The sequence below is a fragment of the Astyanax mexicanus genome, unplaced genomic scaffold, assembly GCF_023375975.1.
Source record: "Astyanax mexicanus isolate ESR-SI-001 unplaced genomic scaffold, AstMex3_surface scaffold_31, whole genome shotgun sequence".
Taxonomy (NCBI): Eukaryota; Metazoa; Chordata; class Actinopteri; order Characiformes; family Acestrorhamphidae; genus Astyanax; species Astyanax mexicanus.
The window spans coordinates 3476278-3493031 of NW_026040041.1; the positions used below are offsets into that span (position 1 = coordinate 3476278).

At 36.9% G+C, this 16754-nt stretch overlaps 1 long non-coding RNA gene across 1 annotated transcript; it reads right to left on the bottom strand.

Annotated features, from left to right (window-relative positions):
- Positions 1–12587: 12587 nt before the first annotated feature.
- On the bottom strand, positions 12588–14733 carry LOC103043180 (uncharacterized). The gene is made up of 3 exons (XR_007429858.1): positions 14671–14733; positions 13737–13790; positions 12588–12989 (listed from the first exon to the last, which is right to left on the bottom strand). It is a non-coding gene; the product is annotated as an uncharacterized LOC103043180 (long non-coding RNA).
- Positions 14734–16754: the final 2021 nt, after the last annotated feature.

The following is a 16754-nucleotide window of genomic DNA, read 5'->3' on the forward strand; positions in this document are numbered from 1 at the left end:
TGATGATCTTTTTCTATAATCATGTGTTACTTTATAGTTTTACTTCAGATTTAACGAACAGGACACATACATGTTGAGTTTCTTCAGATGGGGGTATAATAATAATAATAATAATAATAATAATAATAATAATAATAATAATAATAATAATAATAATGTGCTGCTTTTTAAAATCTTTTATCTGCTTCATGTTTTCAGACAGATTCTATTTAAGTGATTTATTGATTCTACAGGTCTGGCAGCATTCAGTAGGATAGTAGTGAATTTAAACTCAGCTTTACAGTGATTAATCACAGTTAATTTATGGGGGGCAAACACTAATTTATACAGGACAAGATTGGTTTGGATATATATTTTTTCACTTAATAAATGAAATCATCATTTAAAACATGCTTTTTTTATATTTACTCAGTTGATATTTGTATGATATAAGAAGAGGAGATCAGGGGTGGGTTTCCCGAAAGCTTCGTAACGCTAAGAACGTCGTTAACTCGTACTTAAGATTGATAGTTAATTAAAGAGTGTTTCCCAAACCCGTGCGTAACTAAAGTACTACGTAAACTTGCTCGCAGATTAACGAGTGCCCTCACCCAATCGTTATTCTTAAAGAGCTTCTTTAGGGGATCTCGACTTGCAGTTCAGCACCTTAAACACCAGGGACCGCCAATTTTGAGGAAGAAAAATTATAATTTCCGTGTTTGAAGCAATTATATTATATTACTATTAATTATATAATCAATTATATTACTATATAATTATTAATATTATTATATTATATTATATTACTATTAATTATAATAAATTATATTACTATATTATATTATATTATATTATATTATATTATATTATATTATATTATATTATATTATATTATTTTATTTCCTGTGTCTGCGGGTGCTCCGGTTTCCTCCCACAGTCCAAAGAAATTAGTTCAGGCTAATTAGATGTCGGATAAAAATTGCCCCTTAGGTGTGAGTGAATGTGTCTGTGTGTCTGTCTGTGTCTATCTGCCTTGTGATGGATTGGCATCCTGTCCAGGGTGTACACTGCCTTCAGCCCGATGCCAGCTGGTATAGACTCCAGCCACCAAGCACCCCCGCGACCCTGAACGGATAAAGCGGTTGACGAGTGAGTAAGTGAGTGAATAAGTTATATTATATTATATTATATTATAATGCCAACTGTGGCTTGTAGTCTAACTGGGCAATCAAACCCACGAGTAAATTATTAAAATCCAGATTAGCGATGATAGAAGTCTTGACATTAATTACTCTGGGGTGTGTCAGCTCACAAATATCAGTCAAAAGTTGGACACGTCTCATTCCATGTTTTTTTTTTTTTTACATTGTCGATTAATATTAAAACCATGAAAACTAATTGACGCAAATGGAATTAATAGACAAAAAGGTGCATGGCTTTGACAATCCCCTGACATTAACCCAACTGAGATGGTGATTTAGGATGAGCTGGAGCTTCACAGTATAAAGTACAAAACATATTTCTGTTGGTTTAAAATGTAATATATATATATATATATATATATATACACACCCACACACACACACACACACACAAACACACACAGGAACATACGTATATGTATTATTATATTATTTTTATAATATTAATAATTAGAATAATAATAAATTAATATTCCTATCAATATTACTATTAATAATGTTAGTATAGTATCTATTAATATAATATATATTAACAATAATAGTTTTAAAAATGTAAAAAATAAGTTTAATGTTTTTAAATAGATTCGATTTTCGGTTTTTTATTTAGTCATATGTATCTGTAGGAGTATAATGTTGTTAATTACAACACATTTCTACGTTTTTAGGGTGTAATAGTGAATAAATACTGCATATTGGCAGTGTTGAATCGATATTTGTGGATCGATTGAGTGCGCTGTTTTGGGGGAGGAGTCAACAAAGACGTTCTTTAACCTCCTTTGTTAATTTTCGCGTTGCGAAGCTCTTTGGGAAACACTCGCAGAACTGGCTCGTTCTTTACACACGTCATTCGTTAGTTTGTTCGTTATTCGCTAAGATTGATCGTTTTCGGGAAACCCACCCCAGTATAGTACACTGAAAAAAATAGTTTGCTTGATCTACTTAAAAAATTCTAAATTTCAACTTTTTGCATCAGATAATTAAGTAGATCAAGCAAGAGTAGTGATTGTATTTACTACTTAATTTTCTCCAGTAGTGCTAACATACTTTTTCAGGAAGTGTCAACTTAAAAGAGTCCATTTATGCTACATGGGAAATTTAAGTATTGTCAACTTAATTTTCTCTTGTACACTGCTGACTTAAAAAGCTGAGTTAACTCTTATCTGTTTAGTCAAATAAACTAACAATTCATCTTTATTTTAACACACACTTTAATAAACAAGTTAATAAAACTTTAGTAATATTTAAAATAACTTATCATTTTAAGTTAACCATGAGTATTCTCAACATATTTAGTTTATTGTTATTTAACAGTATAATAATGGAGTAATACAGGAGCAAACTGGGTAAAGAGTGAACTCTGTAGCTCAGAGTCAGCATACTGTGATCACTAGAAACTTACTCTTACAGCTCTACAACACTGAGACCTGCCAATCAACATGTATATTATAATTACTGCACGCCCAGGATAAGGTAGCTTTGGGCATCAGACAACACAAAGATGGTAATTAAGGAAAAGGCCACACCCAATATGCAAATATATGGTACCAGGAGCCTATAGGAAAGCTGCATGAACCAACACTGTAGAAAGAGCATTGATACAAGTAGTGACTAAAACTCTAAAGTAAATATAACAAGACTTTAGTTTGTTGTGCAGATTTGTTGTGTACCTTAAAAGATTTGTTGGGATTACATAAATAAATTATATTAAGGAAAAAATACACAATGTCTTGTATTCTGAACAAATGTGGAGTAATTAAAAACTAGATATATTCATATTCATTCATATAACATGTTTTTCTGTTGTTAATATCACAGATTTAATTACGTTACATTTACTAACACTCAGATTTATTTTTTTCAGTGTATAGTAGTCCATCCCGGGCTGGACTATAAAGTGTACCTGAATTTTCTATGCATGATTAACATGCTTTACTTTAAATGTTTTGTTTATAAAGGCAAATCAAATGATCCAACTGTTTTGCACTTTATACCCAGCCATGTTTTTGAGATTTGTCTTATAAAACACTTTTAAAGACATCTTAAGACATTTAAGTATGTCTTCAAACATTATTTTTATTATTATTATTATTAAAGACCAGAACTCTTTACAACGGCTGTATTGGGGCATATTTTGCCCAGATAAATAGATTTTTCCACCGTTATCCAGCTCAAAGTAGCTCCACACCTCATTGCTAGAATCCAGAAACCCTGACATTTAAAACGAGGCATTAATAAGTAAAAAGTGCACTAGAAGCGTATTAAATTATTAAAAACATCCTATAACTCTAGCTTCAGCTCCGAGCGCCACCATCACTGTACTGATAATAACATACAGTACAGGCCAAAAGTTTGGACACACCTTTTTGTTTTAAATGCGTTTTCTTTATTTTTATGACTATTAACATTGTAGATTCTCACTGAAGCATCAAAACTATGAATGAACACATTTTTTATAAACAGTGTTTATAAAAGTTGTTTTTATTCAAAATAGTTAAAGTGTACATACATTTGGTTTAAACCAAGACCGAAAAAAAAAAAAAAAACAGCATTAAAAGATGACACAGTGTATATGACTGATTGTGTGCTTTAATTATGGGTATCAGTGACACGGGGTCACAAATTCCATTACCACAGACTGACCTCACAGCTCTCCAGAAACACGTTTCAGATCACAGTTTATAAATAAATGTCTGATCAGTTTTATACTGACATGCATTTAATGTATGTATTTAATATGTATTTATTAACACAGAACTATATCAAATGTTTCAGTACTGCAGAAATCAGCTCGTCTGCAAATCAGCTCGCAGCAGCAGTAATGCTAGAGCTTTACGTGCTTTACAGTGTAAAAGCTGTTTTCTGTAGATAAACTGAAATATACAGATATGATTTCTTCATCATCATTCATTCATCATTATTAGTTCATTACGAACGAGTGAACACAACAGACAGACAACAAAGCTTCTTTCACGTGCTACCAGGAGAACAAGGCAGCAGAACTACAGTAGAGACTGCTACGCCTTACGCTGAAACTGCCATTATCCTTTGTTTAAAGCTTTCTTTAACTTAGCACTCTTAGCTTAATGTAAAATCAGAGTTTATAAATGATCAGTCTGATCAGTTTTATACTGAAATATGTACTTATGTCTTAAATACAGAACTTTATCAAATGTTTCAGCACTGCAGACATCATTTTTTATCATTATAAACTTTAGTTATAAACCTTTTAAACATGCTCTACCTAGTGTAGAGCGCTAATGTTGCAAATATACTGATTGTTGATTTTACTGTTTAATTGATGTGTTTTTTAGTGTGTTTAGTTTGTGTTGATACTGTTTGCTGCCAATATCTGTATACACATTGTGTCAGGCTGTCCTTAAACAAACCAAAGTACAGAGAATACATTTAATTATTCTATTTCTCTCTCTCTTTCTCTTGTTTTCTCTCTATTTCTTCTTGTTTTCTTTCTCTACTTCTTAGCCAAAATACAGCCAAGCTCGGCTCTGAGGTCGAAAGCCTCCGTCACAACCATAAGCTAAAAACAGTATACCTCATTAATGTTGGGTGTTTTTCCAAATGCATTAGATACAAACCTATTAAGCAATTACGGACCACTCTTTAATCTACCATTCATTGGAAAAATAATTGAAAATTTGTCTTCAAGCTAATTCTGCACTTTATGTCCATAAATAACTGTCTAGACCAATTTCAGTCAGGTTTCTGGTCTAATCATAGTACTGAGACTGCGCTTATTAAGATCATCAGTGACACTTGCTTAAATACAGACTCAGGAAAAATGTCTATTCTACTACTGCTTGATCTCAGTGCTGCCTTTGACACCATTGACCACAACATTCTCATAGATAGACTTGAGAACCGGGTTGGAATTTCTGGAACTGTCCTAAAATGGTTCAGTTCATACCTTCAAGGAAGGAAATACTTTGTGGAAATGGAAAATAATATTTCTGAGACTGTGCCAGTGACCTGTGGTGTACCCCAGGGTTCAATTCTTGGGCCCCTCTTATTTAATTTATATATGATTCCTCTGGGGGAAATCATGCGTGACTATGGGATATCTTACCACAGCTATGCAGATGACACTCAGATCTACATGGCCCTCTGCCCAAACAATTTCGGTCCCATTGACTTTGGATGGTAGTCATGTCAAAGCAGTCACCAAATCAGCGTTTTATCACCTCAAGAACTTAAATAAGATCAGAGATTTTCTGTCTACAGCAGACCTGGAGAAACTCATCCACGCCTTTATTTCTAGTAGGATTGATTACTGTAATGGACTCCTAACTGGACTCCCAAAAAAGACCATCAAACAGCTTCAGCTCATTCAGAATTCAGCAGCCAGAGTTCATCACCCCATCCTTAAATCCCTACACTGGATACCAGTCTGTTACAGAATAGACTTTAAGGTTCTGTTACTGGTCTATAAATGTGTTAATGGTGCAGGACCAGCTTATTTATCATATATATATTCATCAGGAACTGGTCAGTTGGTCAGTTAGAGCTGCCTAAAGTAAAAACTAAACATGGAGACGAGCGTTTAGCTACTGCGCTGCTCTTAAATGGAACCAGTTAACAGTATATATTATTATTGTTATTATTTATTATATATAGTATATAACAGTATAATATATATATATATATATATATATATATATATATATATATATATATATATATATATATATATATTTTTTTCCCATCATGTTTTATTTATGCTTTATTCTTATTTTATTTTTACTTCCAATTCATTGCAGTTCTTTTACGTTTTTTTTTTTATTTGACTGCTCTTTGTTTTAATCATGTTTGAATCATGTTTCATTCATGCTTTATTCTTATTTTTTTACATGGTTTTTATTTGACTGCTCTTTGTATTTTCTAATTTGTAAAGCACTTTGCATCACCGTTGTGTATAAAGGTGATATATAAATAAACTCGCCTTGCCTTACAGTTTTTCTCGATTGTTTTTAACAATGACCACAACATGTAACTCATGTACCTCATCTACAAGCAAAATTCCTGCTTCACACTCTTTCACACTCAAATTTTAGTTCTAAAACACACCGCTCAGAACACTACACACAATTTTCATGAAGAAAATATCTTTTTTTCCACAAGAAACGAACTGTTATTCAAAACTCTACAGTTATTGACCTTACTATGCACACTGACTCGTCACATGATCAAACACCTGTCACACAGATTCACATTCAGCAATCAGAGCTTTAGCATTAAAAGAGAAACAGGTGAGCTCAGCCTGAAATGAGAACAGGTAATAAATCTACTCTCACTGTAAAACTGCAGCACTGCATATAAACACAGCATCAGTGAGTACAGTAGTACTGTATTTTCCTGTGGACTGTTCTGTAGGACTGTAAAAATAAAGTGATGACTGGAGAAGTGTGTAGAGTTCTGAGGGTGTAAACATTCCAGAAAAACTGTAACAGCTTAGACTCTCCTTCCTCTCTCCAACACAAAGAAAAATGTCAAACTCATCTTCTCTTGACATTTAGCTCTAATCAGGTGCAAGATGTCCAAAACAAGGACATTTCACGAGTTGAGCAGCATTTCCTCAAGCAGAAATATAAACGTTTCTCATTTTGAGATACACAATAGCACACTTTTACCTCCCCTAGACACAGAACAGTTTTATCACACAAGCAGTGAGAACTTAGCTCTTAACAGTGAACAGTTTACAGAACCTGCTCCACGCTTGAAACAGTTAAAAACATTTTCAAGTCATAACAAATTACTTCCACAACGGACCCTGGCGTAACCTTCCAAATTTTCTTTCCTTTTTACCTTTTTTCAATTTGTAACTTTTATCGTGTTGTTTCCAGCACAGCATTTACTAGCTACTGGTAGAATACTATAAAAGTAAAACAAACTTGACCTGTTCTGCCTAAATGAAACCTGGCAAAAACCACAGGACTATTTCTCACTAAATCAAACCACCCCTACAGGATACTCTTATCTTGACAACCCACGTACTGAGGGCAGGGGGGGTGGCATTGCTGCTATTTTTAATCAAAACCTTAAACCCCGTGCGCTGTCCCTCCCCTTAGCCCCATCATTCGAACATCTGGCTTTTAAACTTCCTGGACCTAAACCTCTCATTTGTGCTATTATTTACCGCCCCCCCAAACCCAACCCATCTTTCATATCTGACCTCTCTGAGTTCATCACCGCACTTTTTTCAATTTCATCATCTATTCTGCTTCTTGGTGATTTTAACCTGCACATTGACTCCCCGGACTGTAAACATGCTATGGACTTCATGGACTTCCTAAATTGCTCCAGTTTCACTCAACACATAAATTTTCCCACCCATACTCGCGGACACATCTTAGACCTGGTCTGCTCTACTGGCGTCCATATCCATAACATTTCCAGCTCTGACCTTACCATATCCGACCACCTAGCCATTATATTTGACATTGACATTCCCACCCCCGAACCAAAACAAAATCGCACAATCAATTTTCGTAATTTCAAGTCCATCTGCCCAGTCGCTCTTTCTACCTGTATATCAAACTCTCTTTCCTGCTCCACCCTTCCTGAAAATCCAACCCTCACGGACCTTGTCAACACGTACAACAACATTCTGTCTACCTCCCTCAACACACTAGCTCCTTGGAAAACCAAAACAGTCACTTTTACCCACTCAGCACCATGGTTCACCCCAGAACTTCATAAACTCAAGAAACAACTCCGACAGCTAGAACGATTATGCAAGAAAACTGGTCTCACTGTCCATACCCTCGCTTACAAAGATCACATGCAACATTACAAATTAGTCCTAAACAAAGCCCGCTCAACTCACTACTCTAACATTATTCACTCTGGTTCCTCAAATCCACGCTCCCTGTTCTCTACCATAAACAAGCTCTTTAAACCCCATGACAACACCTCATCATCAATCACCTCAGAGAAATGTGATACGCTTTTGACATTTTTCAATTCAAAAGTAGAAACCATCCACCACCTGCTTGCATCCTCCACCTCCACTACCCCACACCACGAGCCCACGCTTTTTTCTTCTCCATCTGATACTCGGCTATCAACTTTTTCACCCATAACCTCTGTCGACCTTTCCAAAATAATTTCCACTATGAAATCCTCTACTTCTCCCCTGGACCCCATGCCATCTCTGCTTATCAAAGACTGCCTCACCCCCCTTGCTCCACTCATTATTGACATTATAAACTCCTCCCTCACCTCTGGGATAGTCCCGTTACCTCTCAAACTTGCAGCCATCACTCCTCTCCTCAAAAAACCTGGTCTTGAACCCGAGGATCCGAACAACTACCGACCTATCTCAAACCTCACTTTTCTGTCAAAACTACTGGAAAGAGCCGTTGCAAATCAACTTAAGATCCACCTTCTCTCAAATAACCTGTATGAAACTTTCCAATCTGGTTTTCGCACCCACCACAGCACTGAAACGGCCCTACTCAAAGTTACGAATGATCTCCTGCTTTCCTCTGATTCTGGTTCTCTCACCATCCTCCTCCTCCTTGACCTCAGTGCTGCCTTCGATACGGTAAATCACTCCATTCTTCTAAACCGTCTAGAATCCATCGGCATCACCAACACCGCCCTCTCCTGGTTCAAATCCTATCTGTCTGACAGATTCCATTACATCACCATCAATCAACACAAATCCCACACTACCCCTGTTCTACACGGTGTTCCTCAAGGTTCAGTTTTGGGCCCCATTCTCTTCATTCTGTACATGCTTCCTCTTGGACATATCATCCGTCGCCATGGGCTAAAATTCCACTGTTACGCTGATGATATCCAGCTTTACATCACCACTAAAACCATCTCCCCTGCCATCCTCTCCACCCTCACTTGCTGCCTCATGGATATCAAAGACTGGATGAACCATAACTTTCTCAAACTAAACAGTAATAAAACGGAGATTATTATCTTTGGTCCAAAATCCAGCCTCTCCACCTGCCAAAATTTCACTCTCTGTATTGACGGTCACTCTGTCACTCCTTCCCCACTTGTCAGAAACCTTGGAATCTATTTGGACCCTACACTTTCCTTCAAATCACACATCAACCACATAGTTAAAACATCCTTCTTTCACTTACGTACTATTGCACGCCTGCGACCCACTCTTCCCACTCCTGCTGCAGAGACATTAATTCATGCCTTTATCACCTCCAGACTCGACTACTGCAATAGCATCCTGTATGGTCTCCCCTCTACTGCTCTTCAAAAACTCCAATATGTCCAGAACTCTGCTGCTCGATTGCTCACCCGCTCCCCCATTAGACAGCACATTACCCCTGTCCTCCGTCAACTCCATTGGCTTCCCATAAAACAACGCATACATTTCAAGATCCTCCTTATCACCTATAAAGCCCTTAACAACCTCGCCCCCCCATACCTGTCTGACCTCCTTCACCGCCACTCCCCCGCCCGTCAACTCCACTCTGCTGACGCTAACCTCCTCACCCAAACTACCTCCACCAAATACCGGACCCGTGGGGACAGGGCCTTTGCCGTCGCTGCCCCCACCCTATGGAACTCCCTCCCCCTCACCATACGTAACTCTGAATCCCTGCACTCCTTCAAACGTCATCTCAAAACCCACCTTTTTCAAGTTTGCATATGAACATTGACACATGTGCATATTGTACGTGTGTATGTGAAATTTTCTGTAAAGCGGCTTTGAGTACCAATAAAAGCGCTATATAAAATTGATTTATTATTATTATTATTATTATTATAAAGCAAGTTTGTTAACAGTCTTCCAACACTGTTTAAAAGTCCTCACTTTTGTATAACACTGACTATTACACTATTACAAATAGTTATTTATCAGGCAACTACCTGATTCTCAGGACACCACCAATAGTTCACATACTAAAAATATGAGTACCACCCTGACACATCAGTTGTATCTAGGGCTGCAAGATATTGGAAAAACATTACATTGCAAATGTTCTTTTTTCGGCTATATATATCGTGATATTAAACAATGCAGGGCCCATGACATCATCAGCCCTGCCCTCCGCATCCGCTGTCTCGCGTCATGTGGAGGCCATGCGGTTTCCCACCCCCTCACACTTCTCAGGCAGCAGCAGCCTGTCACTCACACAGACACAGAGACAGCGCTGTGTATCTACTTTTTGTGTCAAACATTAAAACATTCCAACATGACGTGTTTGATTTAATTGCCTTAAGTGACTTCACACTTTCTGCAATGTGACTATCGCTTAAACAATATATTGTGCAGACCTACTTGTACAAAAGAACAGTCCCTAGTGCATCCCTTCCTCTCTGAGTTTGCCATACGCCTGTAAACATCTTAACAGGGGAACATTGAACACAACAGAGAGACAACAAAGCAACATCTAGACAACAACCCAATTGTTCGACCAAGAAAACAACGCAAACCACATCTAGCATCCAGATCTCTTTTCATAACTATGCAAACCCTTTCCTGGATCTAGTAGGACAAACCCATTCACAGAAGAGCAACCTGGACGTCAAGAAGAAATCCAGGGAAGATGACAAACTGTAAATATTTTCTAAAGTATATCCATCACATAAGACAGAACTTTAAAACTATAAAAAAAAAATATTTTACCTTCAAGCCTAATGCGTTGTAAATGTATTTTTCTTTAGCAGTTAACACTATAAACTTAAATTTGTGAGTATAGACAACGAAAGGTCCAGCGGGCTGCCACCATGACCAGGAGATCACTGGTTCGAATCCCGGTAATGCAGCTTGCCATTAGCTGCCTTGAGCCCTGAGAGAGCACAGTTGTCCTTGCTCTCTCTGGGTGGGTACAGTAGATGGCGCTCTCTCTTTCCCCTCATCACTCCTAGGGTGATGTCTGCAGCACAGGGCGTCTGTGAGCTGATGTATCAGAACCGAGTCGCTGCGCTTTCCTCCGAGCGTTAGCGCTGTGATGCTACTCGGTAATGCTACAGCAGCAGCAGCTCAAAAAGAGGCGGAGTCTGACTTCACATGTACCAGAGGAGGCATGTGCTAGTCTTCTTAACCCTCCTGCTGTGTTGGGGCATAACAGTGGGATATGTGGGATAAACAGCTGAGTAGCAGCTGAATGAGCAGGAAAATTCGTCACATGAATTGGGGAGAAAAAAATGGAAGGAAGTTAGAAAAAAAAAGAAAATAGATAAAATAAATCTGTGAGCAAAGCAAAATCAAAGATTCTTTTTCTGTACGCTCCTGAAGGCTAACGCCACCTCACGGCAGCTGCGCTTTAGAAGAACAGTGGTGTGACTTACTGCAATCACACTAATAAAGTATATTGTAGCTTATTGAAGCTGAATGCATCATAAATGTATTTTTCTTTAGGAACTGTTTACACTAAACTTAAATCTGTGAGCAAATCACTAATCGTTAATTTTAGTTGCTCGTAGTGCTGGGCGATTTTCACGATTAATTTGGTTAATTTGAATTACAGTTTTAATGTGATTTTTAAAGTGGAGTAAATTGCGATTTTACATACTGTGATGTGCGGGGGGAGGCGGGGGAGCTGTGGACCGCCCCACGCCGTGACATGCAGCCCCTACCGGTCCTAGCTGATCTGAATCAGGACTGATTACAGATACCGGCGTGAAGCCCTCAGCCTCAGCCTTTACTCACAGAGAGAGACGCTACAGGAAGGAGGAAGGCTGAGGCAGAACGGACCCTTAAAGGACTGGAAGTCACAAATTAATCGACTAGAGCCCCACTGGGACAGCGTGGTTATGTTTCGAGTTGTTTTTGGGAGTTGGTGGAGCACATTTGAACATAAATAAAGTCAGAGGACTGAGCTCGTACTGGAAAAAAGTTCCAGTACTTTCGACACAAACACCCATGTTTTGAACCATTTCTTTGTTAACTTTAGTTTCATTTTTAAAAGTGGGGGAATTAATTATAATCAAAAATCAGATTTTCTTTAAAATAATCAAAGATTATGTTTTTAATCCATAATCGTCCAGCACTAGTTGCTCGCTTGTGTTTTTTGTTGGTTGGACTACAGTTCTTCCTAGTTGCACAAGTTCTCATCATGTGATTTCTGGTAAAATTTGAAACAGGTTGAACTTTGGTGGAGGCTTGGTTATGGGCGTGGAAACGCATCACTTTCCGCAATGCTCCAAAACAACTGAATCCAATGGGGGTCAGCATACAGCGGTGCAGCTATCGCATGCAAAGTGTAAAAGCACCTTTACAGTAGAGATGGCCACGCCCCATGTTTTAAAGCTAAGCACCACCTAAATAAACTCCCTGAAATGTTCCCATTGTTTTAGCTTCTAAAAAAAACTTGAATTAAAAATGACTGGTTCTCTCTTGTTAACTACTTTATGTGCCCACATTGTTGAAAAAGTGCCAGTTTTAATATCCAGTGTGCGAGTCTGGATATTAAACTTCAGCACCCCCGCCAGGAGAGTGTGCCCTATGTTGCTTGAATCGAAAGCAGAGACAATCCGCCGACATTAGTTAGACCAGCTTTCCACATCACCAACATTGTGATAAGCTAAGGAGTAATTAATATAGTTTTCCATAATTTAGGTAAAAATTTAAACAGACACCAACGTACAAAAATATTTAAAAACAGTGTCAGTTTTGTACAAACTCCTCACTGAGGGTAATACAGAATTAGCCTGTACTCCTTGCAAACCCCTCAGGTGGTGGGTAATAAAGATGGCTCAAAGTGCAAAATAAAGTTCCACACTGTAGAGGCAGCTCAGGAACAGGAAATACCATTTTTTATATAATGCTGCTTTAGCTGACACCAGTATCTCCATTCTCAATTCCATCATCTGTAAAACAGCAGAAGAGCAGAACATGATCAGAACACACCACAAAAACTGACGAAAGAATCTGCCCAAGATAATACCCACACATATTAGATCTGTATCTGTAAAGTTCTGCAATCAATTACTGATCAGAGTGATTTAATTGTGATATTAAACAGCAGTGGGAAATAATATAAGAGTAAAGTGGCGTACTGAACTGACGGAAGTTACGAGGGAAAAATGCAGCTTCTTTTCTATGAAGTAAAAAATGTAGTATATACAGCTCTGGAAATAATAACCAATTAAAAATGATGAGTTTCTTTGATTTTACCTAATTGAAAACCTCTGGAATATAATCAAGAGGAAGATGGATGATCACAAACCATCAAACCACCAAACTGAACTGCTTGAAGTTATCCAAAAGCAGTGTGTAAGACTGGTGGAGGAGAACATGATGCCAAGATGCCTTATAAAAAAACTGTGATTAAAAACCAGGGTTATTCCACAAAATATTGATTTCTGAACTCTTAAAACTTTATGAATATGAACTTGTTTTCTTTGCATTATTTGAGGTTTGAAAGCTCTGCATATTTTTTTGTCATTTCAGCCATTTCTTTTTTCTTAATGTTCATTTTACTCAAACATATACTGAGAAACTGATTCAGAAAGTGGTATCTTATTTTTTTTTCCAGAGCTATATATAAGACTGTAGTTGTGTCTCTGGCACCACATTAATTCTATATAGTTCATAATGAATACAGTAACACTTACCGTCAGGAGGATGACCACTGTGGGACGATGGTGATCCGTTTGGAATTTCTGTATCTGTAAAAAACACACCTTATTACAGACATGCTCCAACTTACATTAATACTCATTTATCCTGTTCTAAAAAAACAAACACACTTCTACACATCAGCACTGCAATCATCTTTTAGTAAAACTGCTTCAGTAAAACTGACTGAAAATATCCTATACTGTTCCTATACTGATAAACACTAGTGATGATGTAATAACTTTACATAGTACGGAGACTACAATACTGTTTTTTGTATTATTATAAAATGTATCATCACTATATAGTGATTTGCTTTTTTACCTAAGGGTAGTGAGTCAGATATCATATACATCGAAATCCCCAAACAGTCATAGGTGAACTCCTCATAAAGCGCATCAGATTATAAGGCGCATTATGCGACACTAGTAAGGAACAGGGGTGTCTCCATGTTTCCATTCAAATAAACGAGTGCTGGATGTTAATCTACACAGATTTCTCTCCTGAAAGCTGTTTATTTGTGTGAGTAAAGCGCTTCTGTTTATTTACAACTTAGAATTACAGATACAGATCTACTAAGGCTGGGTGCAGCAGCATTAGCGCTAGCCGCAGTAAACATGCAGACTACAGTCTGATATACTCACAGACTACTCACCTCTGAAAGGTGAAAGAGCTAGGGCTCTAGTGGTTAGCGGCTAATGCTAATACTGCTCCAGTCTTACTGCTGGAGAAATTTCACTGTAACTTGTGTATAACTCTGTACTTCAGTGGAGTGGCTTTACTGCTCCTTAATACCTGACTGATAGAATTCATACATAAGAAGCACCGGATTATAAGGAGATCTGATGATTTTTGGGAAAATTAAAGAAAATTTTGTTCACCTTATAGTGTGAGTTTAACTCTGTTTTCCCACAGTACATTAACACTTACTGTTAGCAATGGAATGATTGCTGGTGGGAGATGATCTACAGGGATGTCCTATACCTCCTGCACCTGTAAATACACACAATGTTACATTAATGCATTCTTACAATTACACTAATTTATACTGTTCTAATGTCTCACACACACACACACACACTTCTACACATAGGTACTGTTAGTGCACTTTAGTCTTTAAAAACAGAGGATATGAACAAAAGTGTGTGTAGTAATAAAGTACAAGTAATTTGTTACATTACTTAAGTATAAATGTAGGTTATCTATACTTTACTGAAAGTAATTATTTTACATTTTCACACAATTATCTGAACTTTCTCCTCCTTACATTTTAATAAAAACAGTCTCGTTACTCCTGTTTCATTTCAGCTGGTTTTTATTCCGGCTTCTCATCCTTCAATAAAACCCCTATCCAGATAAATCTCTCCATCCAGATAGAGTGAATCTGATTGTGATTGGATGTAGAGAAGTATAAACATATACCATTCCGACTCCCTATTGGTTTATGTTGATACTTCAACTTCTACAGAAGTATTTTATTAAACACTAATATCTATACTCCTACCTACAGAGTAATGAATAGAGATACTTTTCACACTATTGTTAATCTACATTTGTTATCTTGTACTGTTCATAGAAGTTATATCATATAACAATTGTGTGAAAGAGAACTGTGCTCAGTAAACAGTAAATTAGCTAATATACCTGGATGTGTTAAAACCAGAATACACTGTACAAAATGGAGTCTGATGATACTACAGCATGGTTCCACTATTATAGAACCTGTTCTAGGTATTATTATTATTATTATTATTTTATAACATATATTGGAGTTGTTATTTGGTTTGTATATATTAATATAATAAACTAGGAAATTAACTCATTCTTTCCTAAAGTAACAGCAGATAACAACAACTGGAGCTAATCTACTGAAGAAGAGATTAGAGGATGTATAATAAAGCAGCTGTACTCACAGATCAGAACACAGATGATCAACACAACCACTGAGATCAGAACAACGATCAATCCAGTCCGTGATCTCCCATCTGCGCAGTTAATGCATTTTCCATCTAAAAGAACACAAAACAAAACTGAATATATCCTATACTGATCTACTACTAATAAACACTGGTGATTATATAATAAAACAACAGTGATTCTGTGGGATCTAACAGTACAAAGTACTCAAGGCTCAAGACTAACTTTTTGCACCGGTTGTACCAGTTTATTCTTAGACCGCACCCATATTTTTGACTGCATTTCAACCTTTTTTTTTAGCACTGTTCATCTAGGCAATATTGACTTGTAAACAATTAACTAACAATCTGGTCAGCAAAAAGATTCTAGAAGAAAGGTAATATGCAGAAAATGTGTTGGTGTTTAAAGTGCTTTACTGATCTTAAATTTAAGCTTAAATCTCTCAAGATAAATTAAATAAAAAGAAAGTGTAAGAGTGTTTTAAGGCTTCAAACTGAACATTATTAGATCAATATCTTATGGATTGTGCTCCATGACCCAATACCAATTTTATATAGTTTGCTGAACCTTTATTTACTTGAAATTCACACATGCCAGCGGATACTTTAATACGTCCTAAAGAGTAACTACACTCTAAGACATTTTTACATTAATCGTTAAAATGTATTGCACTGCAGTAATCATCTATACCAGCCATGCTTAAAACACTTAAAATTAGATGCAATTATTAAGAGAATTTATATAATTGACCATATTTTGATCAAAAGTGTACTTACTAAATTCAAAATAAATTAAAATAGATTTTCTTTATAGTTCTTGGTTAACAAGTGTAAGTCTACAAGCTGATCTAATGACTTTTATTATGACACGTAGCGAATAGTGGATTAGCTGCAATGGCTAACGGCTAACTGTGTTTCCTAGCTGCATTAATCACTGTTTTTTATAACAGATTGATTTCTTAGTGCTGGTTAGAGTGAGTAGGATCTGTGGTTTGATAGTCCATGTGGATTTTGGATATAGTTTACTTTAGTCTACCTTCACAACACCAGAATTCAGCTGTCGGCCCTTGGTTAGCTAGGCTAACAGACTGCAGATTT